Genomic DNA, 19,625 nt, shown 5'->3' on the forward strand with positions numbered 1-19,625 from the left:
GACGAGTATGAGATTATCATCGGCCAAGTAAAGCCCCCCCGGCCAAACCCTCCCCTAACCAGGACGACGCTGGGCCAATTGTGGGCGTCCTATGGGACTTCCGGCCACGACCAGTTGTGACACAGCCCAGGAATGAACCCGGGTCTGTAGTAATGGCTCTAGCACTGCGATGTAGTGCCTTACTGTGATGTAGTGCCTTAGACCGCTGCACCACTCGGGAGGCCTTTACAGCTGTCAATCTTATCGAAAGTATAATTTAGGTCAACTGCTAAAATAATAGTTCCTGTCTGGATTTGATCTAATATAGCTTGAATTCTAGATAAAAACACAGGATTTGCCCCTGGTGCGATATACAATGAAATCAATGTGTATTTTTCACGATGTAAGGTACAATTCAACATTAGAAAATGGCCTTCTTGGTCCATGTGCTGGGATATAAGGGAAAATTGTGTATTCTTATTTATCAGGATGCCTACATCTCTGCTGTTACTACAGTGGGTAGCAGCATAGGCCTTTCCAACCAAGCTCCTCTTTAAATGTTCAATTACTAATTTTGTTTAAATATACAGAGCATTCAGAAAGTATTCAGACCCCTTGACTTTTTCCACATTTTGTTACATTACAGCCTTATTCTAAAATTGATTAAATTGTTTCCCCACCCCTCATCAATATGCATACAATAGCCCATAATGACGAAGCAAAAACAGGTTTTTAGAATTTTTTGCAAGTGTATTAAAAATAAAAAACGGAAACAACACATTTACATAAGTATTCTGACCCTTTACTCAGTACTTGGTTGAAGCATCCTTGAGTCTTTTGCGGTACCTGTTTCCTCCAGCATCTTCACAAGGTCCTTTGCTGTTGTTGAAGGTAGGCCTTGAAATACATCCACAGGTACACCTCCAATTGACTTAAATGATGTCAATTAGCCTATCAGAAGCTTCTAAAGCCATGACATCATTTTCTGGAATTTTCCAAGCTGTTTAAAGGCACAGTCAACTTAGTGTATGTAAACGTCTGACATACTGGAATTGTGATACAGTGAATTATAAGTGAAATAATCTGTCTGTAAACAATTGTTGGAAAAATTACTTGTGTCATACACAAAGTAGATGTCCTAACCGACTTGCCAAAACTATAGTTTGTTAACAAGAAATTTGTGGAGGGGTTGAAAAACTAGTTTTAATGTCCAGGTCCTGAGGCAGTAAAGCATCCCCAAACCATCACACCACCACCACCATGCTTGACCTTTGGTATGATGTTCTTACTGTGGAATGCAGTGTTTGGTTTTAGCCAGGCATAATGGGACCCATCTCGTCCAAAAAGTTGACTCAAGTTTGCCAAAAAGCACCTGGATGATCATCAAGACTCTTGGAAGAACGCTCTATGGACAGATGATTCAAAAGTATAACTTTTTGGACAACATGGTTCCAGTAATGCCTGGCGAACACCAAACTCTGCATTCCACAGTAAGAACATCATACCAAAGGTCAAGCATGGTGGTGGTGGTGTGATGGTTTGGGGATGCTTTACTGCCTCAGGACCTGGACGACTTGCCTTAATAGAAGGAACCATGAATTCTGCTCTGTATCAGAGAATTCTACAGGAGAATGTCAGACCATCCGTCTGTGAGCTGAAACTGAAGCATAGCTGGGTCATGCAGCAAGACAATGATCCAAAACACACAATCAAGTCTACATGAAAATTGCTAAAAAGCAACAAATTGGAAGTTTTGGAATGGCCTAGTCAAAGTCCAGACCTAATCCCAATTGAGATGTTGTGACAGGACTTGAAACGAGCAGTTCATGCTTGAAAACCCATACATCACTGAGTTAAAGCAGTTCTGCATGGAAGAGTGGGCCAAAATTCCTCCACAACGACGTGAGAGGCTGATCAACAACTACAGGAAGCATTTGGTTGGAATCATTGCAGCTAAAGGTGGTACAACCATTTTATTGAGTGTAAGGGGGCAATTACTTTTTCACACAGGGGAATTGGGTGTTGCATAACTTTGTTTATGAAATAAATACGTAATTGTTGTGTTATTTTTTCACTTATGTTCCCTTTATCTAATATTAGGTTTTGTTTGAAGATCTGATAACATTCAGTATCACAAATATGCAAAAGTAGAGAAAATTAGAAAGGGGGCAAATACTTTTTCATAGCACTGTGTGTGTATATATATATATATATATATATATATATATATATATATATATATTGTGATGTCACGAGAGGCTACACAGCTTTCAGCGGGATTGCTCAAGTAGTGCAAGGAGACCAGGTTCAACCAAAACAAGGATTTTATTAAAGGTCTTGGGAAACTAACGAAAGTATAACACAATTCTGTTCTCTGGTGGCTCTTTAAGGGTTAACAGTTCAGGGATGTCTCTTCCACATCCAAAATCATAACTCTCCCTCGCTCAAATAACTTTTCCCCAGTCTTACTGTATTCCACGTTGCAGCTAGTGGCCAACCCAGCAAAACGTCCTTCCAAATGTCCCACCCGTATTTCCACAGGTGCATATATCCAAAGGTGAGTATTTCCCAAAGGTAAGTATCTCCAAATCCTTATATTCCTCATGGAAGTGGACGTGCAGCACTCTTGTCCTCCAGAGAGCCCAGGTTGGAGACTGTGTCTCTTCCCTTCCCAAACCTTCAGCTCATCAGCTCCTCATTTGTTTCAGCTGCGTGGGAAGATTGGCCATAGAGGGTTGGAGTTCCCGACCATACCAGCAGATGGAGCCATAGCTGTCTGGGTTTGCAGCCACCTCAGGGGATGTAACGTCCCTCCAGGACACAGCCTCTCGTGACATCACACATCCCCCTCCTCGGGACCGACGTCCTCGTCGGGGTAAAGGCAGCGAAGAAGGCATCACGCCGGGAGAGGGCGTCCGCATTGCCGTGGTGCTTGCCAGCCTGCTCTCTCTTCAACTCCTCCACCTCTAGGACCAGGGACTCAGGCTCCTGTTGTCTCTCCTTGAGTTTCTTACTGAACGCATCAGCCTTGGTTTTAGCAGAGTTTAGCTTCTGTTGAGCAGCTTTCAGTTCCTTCTCTCTCTCTGCCTCCGCATTCTTCATCTTGTTCTCCAACACCTTGTACTTCTCCTCTGCCTTCTTCTGGACCTCCTTACTACTGCGCAGGGTCTCCTCACACTCCTCGATGGTCCTGCGCAGCCTCTCCAGCTCCTCCTGTTGCTTAGGGAAGGAGCTCTGTTGGAGTTTAGCCTGGAGGATATCTAACTCTTCTGTCTTCATGTCTAACTGTTGCTTTAACAAACGATACCTCTCAGCGGTCCCCTTCAGACCAGACAGTTCTTTGTCCAGATTCTGTAGCTCCGTCTCTGTGTCGGTCTGGGCACCTGCCCTCCCTATCAGAGCCCGGGCGGGAGTGAGTAATTCGGAGGATTGCACCGGAGCCTTCCCAGGATGAGTCTTGCCTCTCCGTTTCCGAGGTACTCGGGTTATCCTCTCCTGAGACTCTCTCCAGAGTGGGTAAAAGGCTGGGCAGTCTCGTCCAATTAGGACAGGGACGGGGAGGGAATCAACCACCCCCGCCGTCGTGTGTATGGTTCCCCGTGTGCTGGTCATTGTAAGTTCAGTAATGGGGTATTCTCTGGTGTCCCCATGGACACAGGAAACTGGGAGGACTTTTCCCGGGGTCAGACACGTTGGGCCCACCAAATCCTTACGCACCAGGGTGGCCCGGCTACCAGAATCCAGTAAGGCCTCCACATCATGGTGATTCACAGTTACCGGGCAGGTGGGGGGGTCGATCTGGGCCGCCATCTACGACTCCCAAGAGCGACGCAACACGGTGTGTGGGTGCTGAGCTGGAGGACTCCGCAGTGGGCATAGGTTCATCGGCTGGTTTCCCACACTGCCAGGAGATATGTCCCATCTCCCCACACCGGTAACACTGTCGAGTTTCCCCCTCCTGGTGTACTCTTCTTGGACCCGCCTGGTTTCTGGCTCCCCCTGGAGCCGGGATAAGTCCTGACGTGGCTGGGTTCGAGACCTTGGGGTCCTTTGGACGGGTTCTTCCCATTTGTGGTGGGGCCGCACTCCTGGGGTCTTTTCGGGAAGCATTCAGCATCTCCGCGGTGGCCTGGTACTTTTCCACAGCTTCCACGGTCAGATCAGCCGTGGTCAAGGCCTGTTGACTGATGAACCGTTTTGCCTCATAAGGCAGGGCGCGTAGGTAACGATCCACCACAACGCCTCCACCACCGCCGCTGCTGTATTCCTCTGCGGATCCAGCCATTTCCTTGCGATTCGGACAAGTTCATGCATCTGCGCCCGAGGAGGTTGGTCTGGTTGGAAGGTCCAGCTGTGAAAGCGCTGGGCCATACCAAACTTTGTGAGTCCATATCTGCTGAGGATCTCAGACTTCAGGGCATCATAGTCAGTAACCTGGTCAGGGCCCAGGTCCCGGACAGCATTCAGCGCTTCCCCGGTTAGAAAGGGGGGCTAACAGACCAACCCACTGTTGCTTGGGCCAGGCTTCCCTAGTGGCCGTGGCCTCAAATGCATGCAGGTATGCCTCAATGTCATCGGTAGCTCCCATCTTAGATATAAAGTCACTTGCCTTTATTGGGCGGGTATTTTGGACCACCCTCTGTCTCTGCAACTGCAATTCCTCTGCCTTCAGAAGGTTGGCTTTCTTTTGCTCCTCCAAGAGAGCCACGTTTGCTTGCATCTGGGCGTGCTGGCCAGCAACAAGGGCTTTCAATATGTCCTCCATTTCAGTCGGCGGGGAGCCTACGGCCAACTTGGAAAACTGGGTGATCAAACCTTCGGTATCCTCCTCTGACATGCACTATTAACGCTTGAGCGTGCCTGTATTCTCCACCATCTGTGATGTCACGAGAGGCTACACAGCTTTCAGCGGGATTGCTCAAGTAGTGCAAGGAGACCAGGTTCAACCAAAACAAGGATTTTATTAAAGGTCTTGGGAAACTAACGAAAGTATAACACAATTCTGTTCTCTGGTGGCTCTTTAAGGGTTAACAGTTCAGGGATGTCTCTTCCACATCCAAAATCATAACTCTCCCTCGCTCAAATAACTTTTCCCCAGTCTTACTGTATTCCACGTTGCAGCTAGTGGCCAACCCAGCAAAACGTCCTTCCAAATGTCCCACCCGTATTTCCACAGGTGCATATATCCAAAGGTGAGTATTTCCCAAAGGTAAGTATCTCCAAATCCTTATATTCCTCATGGAAGTGGACGTGCAGCACTCTTGTCCTCCAGAGAGCCCAGGTTGGAGACTGTGTCTCTTCCCTTCCCAAACCTTCAGCTCATCAGCTCCTCATTTGTTTCAGCTGCGTGGGAAGATTGGCCATAGAGGGTTGGAGTTCCCGACCATACCAGCAGATGGAGCCATAGCTGTCTGGGTTTGCAGCCACCTCAGGGGGATGTAACGTCCCTCCAGGACACAGCCTCTCGTGACATCACAATATATATATATATATAGTAGTATAATTCAGTCCTTCCTTCTCTCACTCCCAAACCAAATCCATCCCTCTCCACCACCCCCTCCCTGTTCTCCCCCAAGCCAAGCTTATCCCCACCTCCCTTCCTTACTCCTCCTTGTCCCTACAAGCCAAGCTTATCACCACCTCCCCTCCTTGCCCTCCCTTACCCACCCAGGCCAAGTTTATCCCAACCTCCATCTCCCCCCCCTCCCTTCTTCTCAAACACATTTACACCCCTCTAAACATGTACTTACTCATCCATTCTCCTTCATTCACACACAACATACATTGAGTGTACAAAGCATTAGGAACACCTGCTCTTTCCATTACATACTGTAGACTGACCAGGTTAAATCCACTTCAATCAGTGTAGATGAAGGGGAGGAGACAGGTTAAAGAAGGATTTTTAAGCCTTGAGACAATTGAGACATGGATTGTGTATGTGTGCCAATCAGAGTGTGAATGGGCAAGACAAAATATTTAAGTGCCTTTGAACAGGGTATGGTAGTAGGTGCCAGGTGCATCGGTTTGAGTGTGTCAAGAACTGCAATGCTGCTGGGTTTTTCAGGCTCAACAGTTTCCCATGTGTATCAAGAATGATCCACCACCCAAAGGACATCCAGCCAACTTGTCACAACTGTGGGAAGCATTGGAGTCAACATGGGCCAGCATCCTTGTGGAACGCTTTCGACTCCTTGTAAAGTCCATGCCCTGACGAAATTGAGGCTGTTCTGAGGGAAAAAGTGTATGTAGCCAGCTAACTAGCTAGCAACTCATTTATTATTGTATAAAATAGTTATAAGTTAGATCGACGTGTTGATTGTATCCTATGAACTAATAGCTCCAGCACCTTACTCTGTTAGCTACCAGAATAACAAGCTAGCTAGCAAGTTGTGTGGTCATTTAGCTAGATAGCTGCAGTGCAACAAAACTAAAGCCATTTACAACAAGCATAAAGTTGTGTGTATTTGTCAACATTTTAAGGGATGAGTAGATGGACATAATCTTCAGAAATCATTCTGGTCGAACACAATAAAATACCTTCTTTTTGCCACACAGTGTGTGTGTGAGAGAGAGAGAGGGAGAAGGACCCCTTTGGCCTTTACAGTCTTTGAGTTTTTCCTTGGTGAGACAATCTTTAGAAATACTGCTGGTTGTCATTTCTGCCAGTGTGCATCTCATCAGGGTATCAGGAGATAGGAAGCCCACCTGCCTGCTCTGCCCCTCCAGCACTGTAACACCATATTTTCTTTAACAGTAAAGCTGTTACTTGACTCAATACTGTCAAAGCTGCTAGCCATCGGTATAGGCAGCCAATGTCGAATGGAAATTGAGAGGCATAATAGCCGATATCAGTGCTTAATTATTTAATTGATTTGTCATGCCAATGCCATAGCAACCAGTCTGCACAATTAACAAATTAATTTATTAGTGACCTGTGATAGAGACAGTGTCCTACAGATAACACAGTTATTCTTGTCCTTAGAATCATTGGTGTTCAAGAAACATGTTACAATTTACACAGTGTTCAACTAGGTTTCCTTGATAATGGTTTTCAACATACGATTGGCTGAACTTCACTGAAAAGCAATAACATTTTTTGTATTGTAATTCTATTTGTAGAATACCTTATTAAACATGTGTCTAGTTTCTGGTAACTGTCACTAGACGGCTACCACCCGGTACCATACCCTGCACCTTAGAGACTGCTGCCATATGTACATAGTCATTAAACACTGTTCACTTTAATCATGTTTATATACTGTTTTACACACTTCATATGTATAGTATATAGCCACGGAATTAGCTGCTAGCTTATTAGCTAACGTTAGCTTGCAGCACCTTGCCCAATCTGTCTCCCCTTATCCCACGATGTGCTTGCACGTGTTGACTGGTCGTAACAACAGTAACTATGGGGCGCGATGGTCAGTCAAATTCAGTAGGAAGTCAGATCAGGCACTGACAACGGGACACTAATGTTGCTAGCATGACGATAATGCTAACAGCTGAGAACTGCTAGCTAACTGACAAGACAGACCCCTAGAAATCGGCTGATCGCCCTCTAGTGGCAAAAGTAAGAACTGCCGAAAATGCACAGCCAATGAGGAGAATAGTTATTCTGTCAAGGATTTTTATTTTTATTTTATTTTATGCCGGCATGCTAAGACAAAAGAAACATGACACAGTGTGTAAAGGATAACACATTGGTGCAGGACATGAAGAAATGTATTAAAATGCAGGAAATGAATGCTGGAATTAAACAATTAACTATGCAAATGACCAAAGGGAAGACCTAAAAAGAGAGAGGAGGGGAAGATGGAAAGTAAAATAAGGAGGGTAGAGAAAAGGAGAGGCAGTGATAAGAGAGGTAGCAAGGGACAAGGGGAGTGGGGTATGAGAAAACACACAAGATAAAAAAATATCTGAAAGTAGTAGTATCTTTGGGATCCCCAATTAGCCCCTGCCAAGGCAGCAGCTATTCTTCCTGGGCCCAAACAGGAGAAAAAAAAACACAATAAATAAAATACATACATAATATAATAACATAATATACATAACACTACATAATACTACATAATCTCCTGCCTCTGCCTCATGCTTCAGAAACAGGAGATGGCTCCTGCCCTTTGAGCCGTTCCGGCTCACACAAGTCCATGATTCGTGCAAGGCCACCCACCTACATAATACAACACATAACACAGTGCAAATTACAATACAAAATATATAAAAATTGCTGTGTCTCTTCACAGTCCCCGTTGTGAAGTTATTTTATCTGTGTTTATTGCTAGCTTGAGTTACCTGGGGTGGCAGAGAGTTCCATGTAGTCGTGGCTCTATTTAATACTGTGTGTTTCCCAGCCTCTGTTCTGGACCTGGGGACTGTGAGGAGACCTCTGATTGCATGTCTTGAGTTGTACCAATGAACAGACAGTTCGGTACCGTGAAAGAGGGAGGGAGAGACGGCATGGACATAAGATAACAAATAAGAGAACAGGTCTGAAGGAGAGAAAGAAGGATGGGGAGAATAAAAGAGAGTGTGTGTGTGAGAGAGAGACATTTGATCTGATTTATTAGGATCCCCATTAGCCGACGCCAATGGTGACAGCTAGTCTTACTGGGGTCCGACACATAACGAAAAATACATTACAGACAAAATACTTTACAATTTATGTACATTTAAAAACACTAACATGTAGTGTGTATGTGTGTGTGCATCTATCAGTTACAAATACATTTCAGTACATACACTCAACAAGTAGGTCACATGGGGGAGAGGCGTTGTGCCGTGAGGTGTTGCTTTATTTGTTTTTTGAAACCAGGTTTGCTGTTCACTTGCGCTATATAAGATGGAAGGGAGCTCCATGCCCTCATGGCTCTGTATAATAATGTAAGTTTCCTTGAATTTGTTCTGGACCAGGGGACTGTGAAAAGACCCCTGGTGGCATGTCTGGTGGGGTAAGTGTGTGTGTCAGTACTGTGTGTAAATTAACTATGCAAACAATTTGGAATTGACGCAGTCAGTCTTTCCTCAACTCTTACCCAAGAGAGACTGGCATGCATAGTATTAATATTAACCCTCTGATTATAATGAAGAGCAAGACGTGCCACTCTGTTCTGGTCCAGCTGCAGCTTAACTAGGTCTTTCTTTGCAGCACTTGACCACATGACTGGACAATAATTAAGATAAGATAAAACTAGAGCCTGCAGGACTTGCTTTGTGTGTGGTGTCAAAAAAGCAGAGCATCTCTTTATTACGGACAGACCTCTCCCCATCTTTACAACCATTTAATCTATATGTTTTGACTAAGAGAGAGAGAGAGAGAATAAAAGAACAAGGCTGAAGGGGGAGAGAAAAATAAATGGGTAGAAGGAGAAGGAGAAGGAGGGAAAGAAGGACAGAAGAATGAAAGAAAGCAAGAGAAAAAGAAGGAGAATGGGATGGCGTTAACGATGGCCTGTGGTTCTTTCCTTTTTACTTAATTGTCTTGCATGAAATTCAGTCGGATAATTTAATAAGTAGGTTTTGATGTTACCAATGGCAACTGTATGGACCTCTGGCATTATAGTTCAGAGATGTAAGGCTTTGACATGGGTCGTAGTCGCACAATGGCAGAAAGGATATTATGGTTTCTCTAACGAAAGGTGTAATTTCTTTAATAAATCTATGTCACAAAGGGACTGAGCTTTTTCTGGTTTGTGTGAGTGTGTGCGTGCCTGTTCGCTATAGAAAAGCCATGCGAAATTATCATCTTGTCTTTTCACATGTAAATTAATATTTTCACATGTGAAATGTCAAAAGACCACATGTTGCCACAAGCTGCTACCGAAAGTAATGACTAAGTATCAAGACATGCCTTGCATTTTAATAATCCAATTGCCTCTTTTACTGTATCCCTGGAGGTTTAGAAGATGTATCCACCAACTTAAACATAATGACATATCATTTGTTTCTGTCCCCATTGATCTATATGATCTATTATTTTCCACGGGCCACTCATGTTGGGAGTCATAGACACAGAGACAACCTTTGTTCATAGGCGCATGTATAAGCAACAATATAACACTTATAACAGTCATAACAGTTAGTGATAATGTATAATAGGACTCTCTATTTTCCCACTGCATAAGATTATTAGCATTGTTCTAAGTCGCTCTGGATAAAAGCATCTGCTAAATGACTAAAATGTAAATGTAATAAGTGTATAACATTTAGAAGCAACAATATTATTAGTGACCTTATACAACACCTAGCTACCTCACTAAGAGATGTGAGGCTCTTGGTGTAATGTTCTTACCAAAGCACAGCCTTCAATCAAAGTTTATTTAAAAATTCACTAGATATCAATCAACTCAGGGACATCTTAGGGACTGATATTCCCAGGAATTGAGCTCGAAAAGAAGTAGTAATCAACACTGATAAAATACTTCCTACTTTTCATGTACATTTTATGAAGATGGGGATTTTGGATCTATTGTACTGTTTTCTCCCATTTTCGCACCACGAGTTCAAATTCATGTACAGTTTCACCTCCTTTTTTCCCTTAGCCCCACAAGGTGTTAATCCTGACAAGCAGGTAATTGAAGTTGGTTTGGGGTGAATTACATTTGAGTCTCTGGGGGTCAGTGCTGTTGTGATTATCGGGTGAGAGGTAAGCCATGTCCTGAGGACCAGATTTGGGTGTAGGGAACGGATACAGGGAGGGACGGATAACCCCCTTTTCAAATGTGAATGTGGTAGGGGGAAATGCGCAGACAGAGGCAGGCCACATAGATGGCAATTGTCTTCCTAATAACTGTGTGCAGTGTTCTTGAGTAATACTTAGTAGAGTCCCATTTGTGAAAACCCCTTAGATTGAGGTTGCGTTCAATCTCCCCCTTGTTCGACAGTTTAGTGTGTTGGGTTAGGGTTAGACTTGACTACATTACCTAGAGGACACCAGAAGTGTAAAAAATTCAGCTAATGATCAGAATGTTTGAATATGGTGACAAGACGTGGGTAGTAGGTCAATGTCACAGGGTGGTAACAGTTGTATTCCACCATATTCATTAAAGCAAGTGCCGTTCAAGAATTTCATCTTTAAATATTAATTATGCTGTATGAAACCAATATGATTCCAGTTCCAGGTCCCATTTTCGCTAGACTTAACCAGTTAATCTGAATATCCCATTTAACTGGTTTGAAATTAAGTGAGCCCAATACAAATGTTTCTCTATCAAATCTCTCAAATCTGCAAGTGGACAGAAATCACATAAGCATAGATAGGAGTGTGTGAGAGACAGAGAGAGAATCTCTATCTAGACGCCAGGACGTTACCCTTATCCACAGAATGGGATTGATTCTGTAAAATGGAGTATGGATCTGTCTTCATCCACTGCCGTTTGTGTAAGTTATACAGACACTTTTGATGGATCTGTCCTCTGGGAAAGAAACAGTGGGAAAGTGATGGGCAGAACATGATTTTTGTGTAGTTTGGGAAGGGGGGATAACCATAATGTAGTCTGATGTAGTATACTTGTCACAGTAAATGATCAAATACATTTTATGGAATTCTTAATTGAATCCATGTCTGGCGTGAATACACTAGAATAGGGATCATCAACTAGATTCAGCCGCGGGCCGATTTTTTTCTTGAGCGGATGGTGGGGTGGTCGGAACATAATTACAAATAATTTGTAGACTGCAAATTGGCCACAAGAATATTTTACTAAAACAATCATTTCAAACCTTGCTTACGTTTGTATATGATCACATGTCTCTCTATTATGCGTGGGAATACTTGGGAACAGATTTCCAAAATTAAAATAACTTGGAGCTGATTTCCTGGTGTTTTTAGTCTTTTACAGTGCATTTGGAAAGTATTCAGACCCCTTGACTTTTTCCACATTTTGTTACGTTACAGCCTTATTATAAAATGGATTAAAAATATATATACATCGTCAGTCTACACACAATACCCCATAATGACAAAGCAAAAAAAGGTTTTTAGAAATGTTAGCAAATTTATTACAAATAAAAAACAGAAATACCTTATTTACATAAGTATTCAGACCCTTTGCTATGAGACTCGAAATTGAGCTCAGGTGCATCCTGTTTCCATTGATCATCCTTGAGATGTTTCTACAACTTGTTTGGAGTCCACCTGTGGTAAATTCAATTGATTGGACATGATTTGGAAAGGCACACACCTGTCTATATAAGGTCCCACAGTTGACCGTGCATGTCAAAGCAGAAACCAAGCCATTAGGTCGAAGGAATTGTCCGTAGAGCTCCGAGACAGGATTGTGTCGAGGCACAGATCTGGGGAAGGGTACCAAAACATTTCTGCAGCATTGAAGGTCCCCAAGAACACAATGGCCTCCATCATTCTTAAATGGAAAAAGTTTGGAAGCACCATGACTCTTCCTAGAGCTGTCCGCCCGGCAAAACTGAGCATTCGGGGGAGAAGGGCCTTGGTCAGGGAGGTGACCAAGAACCCGATGGTCACTCTGACAGAGCTCTGACAATCTGCCAGGATTGTGCAAAGCTGTCATCAAGGCAAAGGTTGGCTATTTGAAGAATCTCAAATATAAAACATATTTTTATTTGTTTAACACTTTTTTGGTTACTACATGATTCCATATGTGTTATTACATAGTTTTGATGTCTTCACTATTATTCTACAATGTAAAAAATTGTAGAAATAAAGAAAAACCCTTGAATGAGTAGGTGTGTCCAAACTTTGCTGGCAAACACGTGCAGCGCTCAACAGGTAGTGGACTATGTCTTTACTTCTCCCAACTGCCTCGTGCTACAAGTTACTGAGGCTTTACCATGGAAAGACATATACACTGCTTTAATTAGCTGCTATCCTAAGTTTAATGCTGCATATTTCACCTTTAATTGCATTCCGAATTTGAAGAAAGAAGCAGGGGTTGATACTGTAGCTGCATTATGCATTTATGTGGTCCTCTGTAGCTCAGTTGGTAGAGCATGGCGCTTGAAACGCCAGGGTAGTGGGTTCGGTCCCCGGGACCACCCATACGTAAAGATGTATGCACGCATGACTGTAAGTTGCTTTGGATAAAAGCGTCTGCTAAATGGCATATTATTATTATTATTATTATTATATAGTTCCACAGAGCTACCTGCACTCAAGCTGTGAGCCTCAGCCTACACCTTTGAGAAAGACGTCTAAAACATCTTACCAAAACAATCCAACTCATACTACAAAGGTATCCCTTTCTGAAAAGTATTTATGTTCAATTCTTTTTAAAGTCACATTATTATTATTATTATCCCCTTTTGAATTGTTGTGATATCATTGATTGAAGCAACGTACTGTACAAATAGTACTGCAATTGTATTGTCTTCAATTGGTGAATTGGTCTGCACCAGTGGAGGCTCCTCAGAGGAGGAAGGGGAGGACCATCCTCCTCAGTGAATTCCATAAAAATGTCAATTGTAGATAAAACTATACTAAATATAATCATGTCACCAAATAATTGATTAAAACACACTATTTTGCAAAGAAGGTCTACAGTAGCCTCAACAGCACTCTGTAGGGTAGCACCATGGTGTGGCCGGACAGCTAGCTTCCGTCCTCCTCTGGGTACATTGACTTCAATACAAACCTAGGAGGCTCATGGTTCTCATCCCCTTTCATAGACTTGCACAGTAATTATGATGACTTCCGGAGGACGTCCTCCAGCCTATCAGAGCTCTTGCAGCATGAACTGACATGTTGTCCACCAAATCAAAGGATCAGAGAATTAATCTATTACTGAAAACATAAGCTACAGCTAGCTAGCACCGCAGTGTATAAACTGTGGTGAGTAGTTGACTCAAAGAGAGAGAAAGACAATAGCTGAACAGTTCTGAACAAATAAATGTATTCCAAAATGATGGAGAAGCAAGAGAGAAATAGAGAGAGAGAGAGAATTCGTCATTTTTTTTTCACTTTCAGTTTCAATTACTTAGCTAGCAAATGCAGCTAGCTAGTTTAGCCTACTGAAACACTCTGCTCAAACAGAGGGATGCTATGTTAGCTAGCTGGCTATGACTTTCCAACACAACACTGGAACTCATCCAAGTCAAGGTAAGATTTTGGTATTACTAATTTATTGCCACCGGGGCCCACCGGTGTAACTGCTTACTGACTGTACACTGTAACGTTACTGCATGATTGTAGCCGGTTTACTAACGCGGTAGTTCTATTAGCTATGCTGACTATGACGTTACTTTAGCTAATATGATGACAACGATGTAGGCTGTGTGTAGCAGTTTGGCTTGGAAAGGTTTTTTCGCCTGGTCACATACAGCTGATGTGTTGTGCATTGAAGTCCACAAGTGAAGGGAAGAGATGAGAGGAGGAGAGCGCATAGATGCAAGAAGGAATACAATGTGGCTGCTATGAAAGTGAACTGTGTTTACGCGTGATCAGGGGTGTATTCATTCTGCCGATTCTGTTGAAAAACGTTTCTTAAACGAAAGCAAACGGAACAAAACGGGGATAAACATACCTGAATTTGTCCAATAGAAGGCCATGCTCATAAAAAAAAATAAAAAAACGCACTGCCACTGATACTTATTAAGTGACTGACTTAAAAATATTATGTTGTGTTCACTTCACCATATTGATTTAATTTAACTAGTGATTTTTATGTAGAGAGAAATCTAAAATAACTATGTTGATTTACATGAAAAACTTAAGTATACCTTACTCAAAAAACAGAGTCACACAAAATTGTGTGTTCTCTACTCCGACAATTAATCCACAGATAAAAAAGAAAACCTAGTTAGTTTCTAGTAATTTCTTCTTCTTCTTCTTCTTCTTCTTCTTCTTCTTCTTCTTCTTCTTCTTCTTCTTCTTCTTCTTCTTCTTCTTCTTCTTCTTCTTCTTCTTCTTCTTCTTCTTCTTCTTCTTCTTCTTCTTCTTCTTCTTCTTCTTCTTCTTCTTCTTCTTCTTCTTCTTCTTCTTCTTCTTCTTCTTCTTCTTCTTCTTCTTCTTCTTCTGTGGACTTCATATGACGGTTGGCAACCAACTTTAAAGTGCATTACCACCAACAACTGGACTGGAGTGTGGACCTCAGTTCGTCTTTCAATCAGCCACGTGGGTCATGCTCCTAAAAAACAATGAGGAAATGGGAGAGGAGGGACTTACAGTGTGTCCAGCGTCAAAAATAGAACCAAGTTCTATTTTAGCGCCTGACTATGCAGACACTCGTTGACATGTGCGAGCAGTTTGGATGAAATGATTGAATAACATGTAGGTGTACATTTATTTTGCAAAGCTTGCGCACATAATGTGAGCAGTGTGGTCAGCATGTGAGTCCATCACCATCTTTCAGTCCCGCCTAAAGACCCATCTCTTCACTATGGCCTACCCATAAGCCCCCTACCACCCCTGCCCCCCACACACTCTTTCCCACACACATTCTCTCTCACACGCACAACAACTTCTCACTCACTCATAAACTTTGTTTCATGTTTTTTCTTCGTTCTGTTTAGTCTGGAGTTGTTTTGTTTCATTTAAACAATTGTAAAGCAACTTTGGGTCCTTGAAAAACACTCTATAAGTCAGTAGTGGTGGGCCCAGTCCCTGAAGTGACTCGTTATACTGTATGCAAGGATTTCCTTTGTGTTGTCTTAGGAATACTGCATTATCTCAAAGATGCCTGAAGGTACCACGTTCATCTGTACAAACAATAGTACGCAAGTATAAACACCATGGGACCATGCAGCCGTCATACCGCTCAGGAAGGAGACACATTCTGTCTCCTAGAGATTAATATACTTTGGTGCGAAAAGTGCAAATCAATCTCAGAACAACAGCAAAGGACCTTGTGAAGATGCTAGAGGAAACAGGTACAAAAGTATCTATATGTCACACCCTGGCTCTGGGACTCTATATGTTGAGCCAGGGTGTGTTCATTCTATGTGGTTTATTTCTATGTTGGGGGTTCTGGTTTGTTGTTTTCTATGTTTGCCTTAGTGACTCCCAATCAGAGGCAACGAGTGTCAGCTGTTGGCTGGTTGTCTCTGATTGGGAGCCATATTTAACTGTCTGTTTTTCACTTTGTGTTTGTGGGTTTTTGTTCCGTGTTGGTCATTGTTACCAAGGACGTTACGAGTCATTTGTTGTTTTGTTTCGTGCCTTAATTAAATAAAGTAACATGTTCGTTCATCACGCTGCGCATTGGTCTACTTCTCTCCCTGACGATCGTGACAGAAAAACCCACCTAAACTGGACCAAGCAGCGTGTCCAGGAGCCATCGCCAGGGGAATCGCTTGCAGATCTCCGTGGCAACCTCGACTGGGTCCAGCCTTGTAAAGAGCAGAGTGGATGGACTTGGGAACAGTGGAGGAAGAGTCTAGACTGGGTCAAGCCTAATGAAGAGCAGAATGGCTGGAATTGGGGGCAGAAGAGCGAGAGTTGGGCGAGAACGATAGAGGCCTGGCCCACGGGGAGGAGAGACCCCCAGAAAATTTTTAGGGGGGCTCACGACGTCGGGGCAGCAGGAGGCCGCGATAGAGCGGTCCAGCGGGTTGGCAGAGGAGGCCGCCAGGTTACGGGGGCCACTGGTCGAAGAGGGGATGGAAGGTAGAGAGGCACGGCGAGAGGTACTGGGGTGTGTTACCAGTCCGGTCCGGCCCGTTCCAGATCCCGGTGTAGGGCCAGTGGTGTGTGTCCCCAGTACGGTCCGGTCTGTTCCTGCTCCCCGCACCAAGTCAGTGGTGCGCTTCGTCAGCCCGGCTCGGCCCGTTCCTGCTCCCCGCACCAAGTCAGTGGTGCGCTCCGTCAGCCCGGCTTGGCCCGTTCCTGCCCCCCTGCACCAAGTCAGTGGTGCGCCCGTCAGCCCAGTCCGGCCTGTCCCTGCTCCACGCACCAAGCCTATGGTGTGCGTCGTCAGCCTGGTAAGGCCCGTTCCTCCTCCACGCACCAAGCCAGTGGTGTGCTTCGTCAGTCCGGTGAGGCCCGTTCCGGCTCCACGCACCAAGCCAGGGGTGCGCATCGTCAGCCCGGTCCGGCCCGTTGCTGCTCCACGCACCAAGCCAGGGGTGCGAGTCGTCAGTCCGGTGAGGCCCGTTCCGGCTCCACGAACCAAGCCAGGGGTGCGAGTCATCAGTCCGGTGAGGCCCGTTCCAGCTCCACGCACCAAGCCAGGGGTGCGTATCGTCAGCCCGGTCCGGCCCGTTGCTGCTCCACGCACCAAGCCAGGGGTGCGCATCGACAGCCAGGTCCGGTCCTTTCCTGCCTCACGCACCAAGCCTGGGGTGCGCGTCGTCAGTCCGGCACAACCCGTGCCTGGGTCATCGGTGCCAAATCAGGTACCGCTTTATTGCTCCCCAACGGAGCTGAAGCTAGCCGCTCCTGCTACGTCCAGGTCAGCTCCAGCCAGCGGGGCCAGACCGGACCAGGGGCGCTATGGGGGGTTTATTGGAGGGTGGTGGGCAAGCCCGGAGCCAGAACCGCCGCCGAGGAGGAGTGCCCACCCAGCCCTCCCCTATTTTTCTCTGGTTGAGGCGCGGTCGCAGTCCGCGCCTTTAGGGGGGGGTACTGTCACACCCTGGCTCTGGGACTCTATATGTTGAGCCAGGGTGTGTTCATTCTATGTGGTTTATTTCTATGTTGGGGGTTCTGGTTTGTTGTTTTCTATGTTTGCCTTAGTGACTCCCAATCAGAGGCAACGAGTGTCAGCTGTTGGCTGGTTGTCTCTGATTGGGAGCCATATTTAACTGTCTGTTTTTCACTTTGTGTTTGTGGGTTTTTGTTCCGTGTTGGTCATTGTTACCAAGGACGTTACGAGTCGTTTGTTGTTTTGTTTCGTGCCTTAATTAAATAAAGTAACATGTTCGTTCATCACGCTGCGCATTGGTCTACTTCTCTCCCTGACGATTGTGACACTATATCCATAGTAAAACGAGTCCTATATCGACATAACCTGAAAGGCCGCTCAGCAAGGAAGAAGCCACTGCTCCAAAACCGCCATAAAAAAAACAGACTACGGTTTGCATCTGCACATGGGAACAAAGATCGTACTTTTCTGAGAAATGTCCTCTGGTCTGATGAAACAAAAACATAACTGTTTGGCCATAATGACCATCGTTATGTTTGGAGGAAAAAGGGGATACCTTGCAAGCCGAAGAACACCATCCCAACCGTGAAGCACGGAGGTGGCAGCATCATGCTGTGGGGGTGCTTTGCTGCAGGAGGGACTGGTGCACTTCACAAAATAGATGGCATCATGAGGAAGGAAAATTATGTGGATATATTGAAGCAACAAATGGGTCTTCCAAATGGACAATGACCTCAAGCATACTTCCAAAGTTGTGGCAAAATGGCTTAAGGACAACAAAGTCAAGGTATTGGAGTGGCCATCACAAAGCCCTGACCACAATCCTATAGAACATTTGTGGGCAGAACTGAAAAAATGTGTCCGAGCAAGGAGGCCTACAAACCTGACTCAGTTACACCAGCTCTGTCAGGAGGAATGGGCCAAAATTCACCCAAACTTATTGGGGGAAGCTTGTGGAAGGCTACCCGAAACATTTGACCGAAGTTAAACAATTTAAAGGCAATGCTACCAAATACTAATTGAATGTATGTAAACTTCTGACCCACTGGGAATGTGATGAAAGAAATAAAAGCTTAAATAAATCATTCTCTCTACTATTATAATTACATTTCACATTCTTAAAATAAAGTGGTGATCCTATCTGACCTAAGACAGGGATTTTTTACTAGGATTAAATGTCAGGAATTGTGAAAAACTGAGTTTAAATGTATTTGGGTAAGGTGTATGTAAACTTCCGACTTCAACTGTTTCAAGAATGGTCCACCACCCAAAGGACATCCAGCCAACTTGACACAACTGTGGGAAGCATTGGAGACAACATGGGCCAGCATCCTGTGAAACGCTTTTGACATCTTGTAGAGTCCATACCCTGATGAATTGAGGCTGTTCTGAGGGTGCAGCTCTATTAGGAAGGTGTTTCTAAGGTTTTTGGTACACTCAGTGTATATGACCACATTTCCACTACTTCTCATAAATTGTCAGTATTTATTAATTATATATAGCTGAGCATCACTCCATCGTCTTCTTGAAATGCACTTTGAAGTAAATATATATTAGATGTTTTTTATATACCTACAGGGGTCCTAAAATTCAAAATCAAATGACTAAATTATCCATTTTATGACCCTCTTAAAACAATTCTGTGTGTTAGCTTAGTAGATATTGCGATCTAAGGGCGTAAACCTACAGGGGTTAACTGAAAACTGACACAGACATGGTGGCGTAGCAGAAAGATCTGAATGCCGTGAACCAAGAGGTTGTGAGTTAAAATCCCAGGTGACCCCAGGACATGTTGAATAATAATTACTGTATACATACACAATGCAATCATGTATGTCAAAGTCTGTCAAATATGTATGGTGAAAAGTGTGTGTCCCTAACCTCGCCAACAGAAAGAGCTGTGAATGGATCAGTGGTTCACCAATCAGGGCCTTAATGGGCTCAGCAACAATAACACGGCGTGAAATCATTTTTGGGGTGGGAGAACGTTTCATTGGAACCATTAGGTGATGTCCTGACAAATATACAGAAATGTTCCTGCAACGTTCCCATGAAACGTGTCTAGAACATTAATATCTTATATTCTGAGAACAG

This window comes from Coregonus clupeaformis, chromosome 21 (genome assembly GCF_020615455.1).
Source record: "Coregonus clupeaformis isolate EN_2021a chromosome 21, ASM2061545v1, whole genome shotgun sequence".
Taxonomy (NCBI): Eukaryota; Metazoa; Chordata; class Actinopteri; order Salmoniformes; family Salmonidae; genus Coregonus; species Coregonus clupeaformis.